Source organism: Benincasa hispida, chromosome 1, assembly GCF_027475165.1.
Source record: "Benincasa hispida cultivar pf3 chromosome 1, pf3_genome.v1.1, whole genome shotgun sequence".
NCBI lineage: Eukaryota > Viridiplantae > Streptophyta > Magnoliopsida > Cucurbitales > Cucurbitaceae > Benincasa > Benincasa hispida.
In genome coordinates this window covers 61,153,034-61,162,943 of record NC_143478.1, presented here as the reverse complement: position 1 = coordinate 61,162,943, position 9,910 = coordinate 61,153,034, and the positions used below count along the sequence as shown (strand labels likewise).

The following is a 9,910-nucleotide window of genomic DNA, read 5'->3' as shown; positions in this document are numbered from 1 at the left end:
AACTATGTTTATTTTGAGATGGATAATGTTGTCCGGCTCCTTTTGAGAAGCCTGTAATGTTTAAAGTTTAGTGATTCCATTATTTAACATGGGTTTGATTGTAAAATTAGAGCTAAATTACAAGTTTAATTTTCAAACATTGATATTTGTATTCATTTCATCTTCAAACTTTTGAAATTGTCTAATAGTTCATTAAACACTTAAATTTGTACTTAATAAATACTTAAACTTTAAAATATCTAAAAGACTGAATTTTTAATTTTGTGTCTAATAAGTCTTCTACCATATTCTAAATTTTGGAAAATTAATGATATACAATATATATAATTTGAACTTTATGTAAAATGAAGCAAACTTTCAAGGGTGTGTCTAGTAAAGTCGAAAACTTTAAATTATTAAATAGGTCAAAAGACCTATTAGAGAAAAAATAGAAAATTCTAGAATCTATATATTGGACACAATTAAAAGTTCACAAACGTGTTAGACATTTTTAAGAACTTAGATACAAAATAAATGTATACAAACTTCAAAATTTGGTGGTGAAATTTGTCATTTAAACTAAAATAATTAGTTAATGAAACATATATATCAAGAATATTGAAGTATGATTTTAACTACAACTATGGCCATGTTTACTCCAATGTAGTAAATCAATGGTAATCTAAAAAGTTGGACACATTTAATTACGTTTCGTTGGAGAGTTTGTTTCTACAGTATGTTTGGCTGATTTTACTACGAGCAAAATTTGAATAGTTTGATTTTATAACATGTTCCATGTCCTGTTGATTCTGCCTAGAGATTGATTTCTTAAATGGCTACATATTTGCTTGGTGATTTCTTGTTCTCTGTGTCATTTCTTGTAAAAAATGCTAGGATTTGTCAGGGACATTGTAACGTGACAGATAGAAAATTCTGTAGAATATTTTTCCTTATCTAATAAGATGTTTATGCAGATTTTGTGGCCTTCTGTATTTTTTTCTTATAGAGATGATTTGTTCCTTCCTTGAAGATCTTTCCAAACTTAATTGTATATATATATATATATATATATATATATATATATATATATATATTGGCCATTTCAAAATTTTTGAAGTCGTTTTGTCTTGAGTGTTTCCTGAAAACCACAAGTGTGTCACCTTAGGATTGTGGAAGTTTGTTGTTGTAGATCTTGAGGTATTATTATAGATCATCCTGCAGTGCGATCCATTACTTGAGAAGGAATTCTCAAACTTAAGAGGAGCCTAAGTTCTTCAAGTGGGGTGATATTCATTTGAAAGTGGAAAAATAGAAGTTGAGAGAGAGTCTCACACTTAAGGGGGAGCTTAAGTGATTGTTTACTAACATTTTATACTTAGGGGGAGTCTAAATACGTGAAAGATGAGAGGATATCTCACACTTAGGAGGAACCTAAGTTTCATTGACAGGGTGTCTCACACTTAAGAGGAGCCTAAGTGATCATTCAAGAAATTAAACTATTCATGTGTCATTGTAATCATCGTATCTTTACAGTGTCATAATTGCTTTACATTATATTAGTGTGAAAATATCTTTTCATGGGCACACTGTCCCTTAAATGTAGGTGGTATTTCACCAATCTGAGTTACCAAACCTTGTGTTCTGTTTTATTTTTAGTTTTCTACGTTTATTCTTGATGTTTTAGGAATTGTTGTAACATCGTGTGAAACAAGTTATATTGTGTGTTAGATAATTTTTGTTTCACATTTGATGTTGTTTACTTTATGTTTCATACATGTACCGATAGTTGAGGCCCACTTCCAAATCTATAATCAAAACACGTAAAGTGATTGACAAGTGGTATATGCTCAAGCTAATTGTGTTTGAAAATTATACTAATTTGTTATCATTACCATTATTCTTACTTTTACAGCATGAGAACTATGAATTTGTCTCATTTATTATCACAATTATTGTTACATTACCATTATCGTTATCATTTGACCCTAAATAGTAATGGTAACAATAAATGTGACAGATTCATAATTTTAAGTAAATGTAATCAAAAGCAATTCACTTACGTTTGTGATTTTAGTCCATTATAATTTATCAATCCACGAAATCTCATCACGATTACACCAATTTTTAGAGATGAATAAATGTGACATAAGTTTAATATAGGACTCGTTGTCGGTGAATGAAATGGGATAGAAAAACTGTTCATAGGGTCGTGTATAAAGTTTATTATTGAATATATTAAAAATAATAATAATAGGAGACTCAATAACTCAATAACTTAAAAATAATAATAATAGAATTCCAAAATTGTAGTAATGATTATTATATTTAGCAAAGTGGTGAATTGACAACTGAAGTACTCTATTTGTCTTCTTTAATTTCTTGATAACTTACATACGACACACATTTCAAAAATAAAAAAAGAGCAGCATTCACATTTTTAAAATTCATATGCAAATGACAAATGGCTTATAAGTCTACGCCTTAAAACCCATAATAAAATTTAGGATAAATTACAAATTTAATCATTCAACTTTTGAGATGATTATCTATTTCGTTTTTTAATTTTTAAATTTATGAATTTAGTCTATAAATTTTTATATTACTTTTAAATATGCATAGATCTATTAGATACAACATTTATATATCTAATAGGTCGTCAATTAATTTTTAAAAAATATTGAATTTTTCACCAATTTTATTAGACATAAAATTAAAAGTTAAGAGGATTATTTGATAGATTAACTTACATTGTTTTTCAAAATAAAGATTTTTAACTTTTCTCAAACTTTTTGATTATATTCTCTTTTTCCTCTTTCTGTTCTTTTTCTTCTTCCTTCGATAATGTGCGATGGTTGGTGTGACTGTAAATACGAAATGTCAAACAAATTGATTTTGTTGTGTCATGAAATGATCACCGCCTTGAAAGTAATTATGTGACTATCTTATTGGTGCTAATCATCTAAGTCGATTGTTCCTCAAGGTTAACAAAAACATTAGGCACTGGTTGGAATTGAGCTGGAATGAATAAAAAAAAAAAAAAAAAAAAAACTTTACTTAGGGAGAATCAGAGAGATAGAAAATGGAGAGAAGAAAAATTCATATTTTTACCAAATTTAATACTGATATATATATATGGCATTCATTATATTGGTAACAGTAAAAAAGTTTTGTAATGATCAAATGGTTTCAAAACATTGAATTTGTAACGGTCAAATAGTTTTAAAACATTAGATTTATATCGTTATAATATTTTTCAGATCTTTTAACGTTAAACAGGTCACAAAATTAAAAAATCCCCATGTGGAACAAAAGCAAAAGATATATGTTGATACAGATCATTCCCAATAACGACTGGAAACAAAAAAAATTTCACACATCAAACAAATTAAGCTTAGAAGCTAAGAACAAAAAAGTGAGCAGAAGGTACCAGAACCAGAAAATGAGGAAGAATCAGAACAAGAACTAAAAATGTGAGCTAGAACGAGAGCGTGTGCAAGAAAAAAAATTGAAAAAAGACTTTGTAGCACCAATAAAATGTTAGAAAGTATTGTTTTGAAAAGACAGTCAAAATTCATATTTTGAAAAAAAAACAAAAATTAAGGTAATAAACATAGAAAATTTCGAATTTTAAAGATTTATTAGACATTTTCTAAATTTCAATAATCAAATAAATATAAATTTCAAAGTTTAAAAAACTAAAATTTGTAATTTACCTTAAATTTTAATGTGAATATACTAAGCAGTAGTATACAATAAATCTGTGGTTCGAACCCTTACCAACGTTTTCTAAATTTTTGTGCACATACACACGAATAAAATATTAAGGTCATTATTACAAATGTTATTACACATACACAAGAATAAAATATTAAGGTCATTATTACAAATGTTATTACACATACACAAGAATAAAATATTAAGGTCATTATTACAAATGTTATTACACATACACAAGAATAAAATATTAAGGTCATTATTACAAATGTTTGTGAGGGTATGTAGAGGAGAGACATGAGCTTTTGAGCAGTCAGAAAGTGTTTTTTTTTGCAAAAGAGAGATGAAACTCAACCTTCTGCGCAGTATGCAAGTAAAGAGCCAACAAGATATGTCCCATTGCCATTAACAAACAATTCTTTGTTTTCTTTTCATTTGTTCACAACTGATTCATGTTTTATACTCATTTTTGCAATATATTTTTTTACATTAGTGTGATATATAATATCTACTCCTAATTTGCTTTTAGTTTCACACCATTAATAGAATATATGACAGAAGAAGTTGGTCAATACTTAGTCTGTATAGATATTTTGTTGCCATGGGAAACTTCAAGCACTCCTCTAACACACTCTTCTAGTTCACACACGTCATTGAGTTAATTGCAAAAGTGTATTAGCATCGATGTGGTGTTGAGCCATTTACATTATGTTGGGAATGACTAATCAATTAGTCATTTGCTAGAATGACTTGTCATAAAATTAGTCAAAGACTTCTAAATGTATTTTCATATTTAATTTAAATTTAAAAGGTTTTTTTGCATTTAATTGAGATATGAAATGATTTCCTATTTAATTTCGACATGAAATGTTTTTGTATTTAATTAAGATCTGAAATCTTTTCTGCATTTAATTTAGAAAAATGTTTTTATTGGATTTTTATAAAAAGAAAAAATTATTTTTTTAGTCGGTGAGATTTGAGTTTGACATGATATTTCTCTCTACTAAAATGATTTAATTATGAGCAAAGTTTTCATCGATTTCAATCCTTCTTCGACAAGTGCACGTTTGAGAAAGGTGTTATGTTAATCTTGGGGAGCAACCGGCTTCTGGCGATTTAGCATCGAGGTCGCACCGATTTTGCTTTCAAGGAAATGGATCTTCCACGGCATAACGATGATTGAGAATCGGAATTGATGAAGACTAACAATTTATGAAAGCAAAATTAAAGAATACCGATCGATTGCACCTCCATCTTCGATCTCCTTCTCCATATCGAATCAGAACACTGGAACCGTTGACGGATCTAACACCATTCTCATCGTCGCCGGAAAAGCGCTTAATCGAATTCGAAAAGTTTCATCTCATGGTCAAGTTCGAATTGGAATCCACATTAACAATCATCTCAACCAAGTCGGTTAATTTGGAACTTGAAGAATCCTGACTGGAGTCCGTGGTGGATGTAGGTGGAGGCAATGATGCATGGCGTTCTTGTTTGAGGAGAAAGCCATCTCTTTGGATGTTGGTGAGAAACTTCGAAGAGAAATTATGGATTAGCTTAGATTCAATGAATGAAAATGTACAAAATTAAGAGGGTAATTTCTCTTTTTAACATATAAACATAATTGGATTGTTAGCTTGCTTTGTTGTTTATGAATGAATTGTGTTGGGAATAAATTTTGAGCGATATTATACTTTCATTCTTGTTTTGAAATTAATAAGGGAATATCGAAAATTAGGAGAGACTTTCATTCCAAATTAAGAAGGAAAATTAAGAAAAGATAGAAAGCATTAATTTTGGTATACTAAATTAAGGAAATAGGTGCACTAATTATTATTAATTTTAAATAATAATTTGTTGACAAAATTATTTGACTAGAGACATGGTTTAGGAACTTGGAGAGACAACTCGACATATATAGTTTCCACTTTGTGATGAACAAATAGTGATTAATTCATATTGATTATGTTCTTGTGATAGAATTTTTGGAATATGTGGGTCTTATGGCATGATATTTAACCTTGTGGTTAACTATCACTCTTAATTTGGATGATTGGATGATGATGTCAGTGATCTTTTTTTTTTTTTTTTTATTTGATTAAGTTTCACATATCTTGAAGGTATTTTGATGAATTAAAAATTGGGTTAAATGTGATAGAAACTTCTTGAACTCTACTTAGGCAATCTTGACATACAATTACAATAACCAAAGAATTTTATTTTTTTTTTTTATTTTTATTTTTTTTTATGTGAGCAATTGTCTACAAACCTCCTCAAAAGTCCAAACCATAATGTTGAAAGAAGAGCTTCTAAATTTGAAAGAATTATAATAATCCTTCTAGTAATTAATTCACCATTGGTTTTGAGAAAAGGTCAATGGTACATTAGTAAAATGTATTAGAGTTTTTTTTTCTCAAAAAGAAGGAAATATAAAATAGAGTAATATACTCATGGTGAGAACTCTGAAAATAACACAACACGCAAACAATAAGCTCACGGTACATTGGTTTTCATTCTCAATATGTTCATTGTGTAAGGAAAATTGTGAGATTTTCCTGTGTGTAATATCCAAATAAGGAAAATAATATTTGCAATACTTGATATTATAGCCATTGAAAATTTAGCAATAAATTATGCATCAATCCATTGTTTGAGGTGTTGATCGTTGATTTGTTGGATTGTAATCTCTTTGTTGAACTGTTGGGTTGAGTTTGCCCTTGATTGATGAGGTTGATGTGGCATGTGCTGACATAGTTAGCTCACGTGGTGGTGGTTTGTTAGATTGTTCAACAAATTTAATTTTTACATATGGAATGAGAATTTAGCAAATTTATTTTATTGCTATTTTATAGTATGATATTAAATATAACTTTATTAATACATATTTGAATATTTCATGAGTAGTAAACTATATTATCTTAAATGAGATCTACTTGAGCATGATTTATGTGATAATTATCATATATTGTAACACCCCGCACATTTTTTTCTTTAATAATAATGTAATTTTCAGTAATTTTATTGTTTGAAAATTCAGTAATTGTTCTTAGTTGGATGACATTTTTGGAATTTTAGATTTGAAGTATAAATGCGAGAATTTAAGTGTTGGCGTGAAAATTATTCAATTTTGAAATTCATATTTGAAAATTAATGGCAGAAATTAATTTTCTTTGGAAAAGGAAATGAATTAAATAGTATAAAGTGGAATAAGGAAATGATTTAATTATAATTATACTATTTTCCAATTTTTTATTATTATTATTTTTTTTTAATAAAAAGAAAACCCATCCCATCCCTCACGCACGCGACCTCCCTCTCTCCCCAAAAAAATTTCTTCCTGCCATTAACGCCACGCTGCCTCCTCCACTGCCCAGATCCAAATGTCGCCGCTTACCCCGTCAATTTCTCCACCGCCGTCGCACCGCTCACCCAGTAGGAGCCGTCTGAGTCACCGCCGAACTAGCCCTCTGACCACCGCGCGCCGCGCCATCTTCCAGCAACTTGACTTTTTAGTTTTGGTAAGATCTATTTTTGGTGGTTGGGTTTCTTGAAAGACTTTGGATGCCCACTAAGTTGGATTAAGGATTAAATTAGTCGCACTATTTAATTTCAGATTTGAACTTGGGAAATCATAACAGCCACTGTCCAACGATTCAAGATCGTTTGGCAAGAGTTATAGTCGTTTGTGGGTACGCTTCGATTACTGAACTAAGTTTGACTTAACCCTTGTGTCTTTAAGGTTCCAAGTCGTCGTCCATTGGGAATTAAAATATGAGATTTTGGAGTCGAAATCTTGGGAGTGGTTGTTGATCAAGTTCTTTGGATAAGCTTTTGGGTAATGTGGATTTGAATCTAAGATTTCACAATTATTGTTGGACTGAAATTTAATGGTTATATTCATATGTTAGGGTCGTTACTTCAAACCGCGGTCATCATTTGATTGTCTGAGTTTATCTATGGAATTTCGATTAAGGTAAGTAATCTTATTACTGGAATCACTTTTGTGCTAGGCGATACACTGTAGATTTAATATTGAGGATCCTACAGCAGTTTTTCTTTGAATAATTTTGATTGTTTTGAGGTTGGATGGACTGCTTATGAAGGATATATGAGCATGTGGTAATATATCGGAATATGATTACGTATGAGCTTGATTTGGAATTTTATGAGTTATATTAAATGATGATTGAGCATGACCCTTAAATTATGAGTTAAGTAGCATTCCTATTGGATTTCCTTAAAGCTAGATGAGCATTAGACATTTGCTGATCTATATAGTTATGTGATTTATTATGAGAATGTGTAGACTGTATGATATATTACGAAATCCTGAATATTGTAATTGTTTACATGATTTAGTGCATGAAAGTGATGTGCTACAGTTGATCCATTTAAAACTAGATTAAATACGTATGTTAAGGTTAATTAACATAAGGGTGACGATGAGGAGATTTTAGAGGATTCATGATTAGGTGAATGTTATATGTAATATGAAGTTAGATGCAATCTCCTTTCCTTTCCAGACTATGCGACTGCATGAAAGTAATGCACGTCTGAGGGCACTAGTAAATGAAAGAGATGTACAAGGGTTGGTGTGTATGAAAGTGATACATACCTAAAGGGTACTAGAGTGTACGAAAGAGGTACATACTCAGTGAGTTATGTATATACAAAAGAGGTGTATGTCTAACCATGTGTACGAAAGAGGTACGCATCCCTACATTTATAGAGAGGATCTGGAGTGTATGAAAGAGGTACATACTCAGTGGGCTATGTGTATACAAAAGAGGTGTATACATAATTAGATGTACGAAAGAGGTACATACTTAGTAGGTTAGGTGTATACGAAAGAGGTGCATACTTAACCAGGTGTACGAAAGAGGTACACCTTTAGTAGGTTATGTGTATACGAAAGAGGTGTATATGTAACCATGCGTACGAAAGAGGTACACATTAAGTAGGTTTACGTGTATACGAAAGAGGTATATGCAAAACCATGCGCATGTAAGAGATTGTGTTTCCTTCGGGATTCACCAGAGGTTGTGGGTCCTACAGGACTTACTAGAGGTAGTGGACATACTCAGCTACAGTAGACTAGAAATAATTTTTTCATGTATATATGTGTCCCATGAGGACTAGAGCAGTTTATATGTTCCACTAGAGGTAGGCATCTAGAGGACATAGATGTCTAGCCTGACCCCAGTAGTGTGGTTACTTACTGAGTATTTTATACTCATCTTTTTTTTTATGTTTATGTTTCAGATAAGAGTAGGGACGCGCCGGTGAATGACAAGCAGAATTTGTAATCGAGCCATTGGGACCAGTTTTATGCTTCCCCTCATGAGATTTAAACTTCTTTTCACGTTTTTCTTAGCTTTCAATGTTGATGTTTAAAATTTACTATTTAGAATCGCTTCCAGATTTATTTGTTATCATTTATGATTTATGGGTACCCTACCGTTGTTTTTAATATTTGAAATTAAATGCATAAGTCTTTTAAATTTACCTTATTTAATTAACATTTTATTCACCACAATAGAGTGTCGTTTTTAAGTTCCACGCATGCATGTGTTTAGTAACGGTCTAACTTAAGTCCTAGGGGGTCGGGTCGTTACATATATGGTCATTAATTCCATAAAGCATCATCATTACTTTTAAATTAAGTTTGACCCTATACATTATTTTGACCATCATCTAACTTTCTTGTAGTATGAATATATGTAAATTCCATCCTTTTATGTGAAAGTATATAGAATTGATGGTAGTTTGAGACATCGTCTAGCTATAAAATGTTTTGTTTTATAAGATTTTTTTCCTCATACAGTAGACAATATCTTACCACTGTGGAGATATTTGGTGGGTTGTTGTTCCTAACAAGAGGTATTAGAGTCATGACCTTAGTTTAGTTGTGTTGAATAAAGATGTAGTAGAGCCTCAAAAGTATGTCATTATATGATCTATAGTTGAACTTTTTCAGATACGCAATGTACCCTAGTAAAGAGGAGTTAGCCTAGACAAGAGTTAGACGGATAAATAACTATTTGAGGGGAGGCTCGGTGGTCCTTTGTTTGAGGAGAGGAATGTTGAGAATGCGACCAAAGACCCACATTGGTTAGATAAGGAGATGATCATCACATTTATTACATAAGGAGATGATCATGGGTAATATATAATTTCAATTTATTAAAAGTATGCATGTCTAGGATCTTGAAAAGAG

General features: G+C 30.7%; 1 long non-coding RNA gene across 1 annotated transcript; it reads left to right on the top strand.

Annotated features, from left to right (window-relative positions):
- Positions 1-6,967: 6,967 nt before the first annotated feature.
- LOC150038600 (uncharacterized) lies at positions 6,968-9,198 on the top strand. The gene is made up of 2 exons (XR_016524102.1): positions 6,968-7,211; positions 8,956-9,198. It is a non-coding gene; the product is annotated as an uncharacterized LOC150038600 (long non-coding RNA).
- The last annotated feature ends 712 nt before the right edge of the window (positions 9,199-9,910 follow it).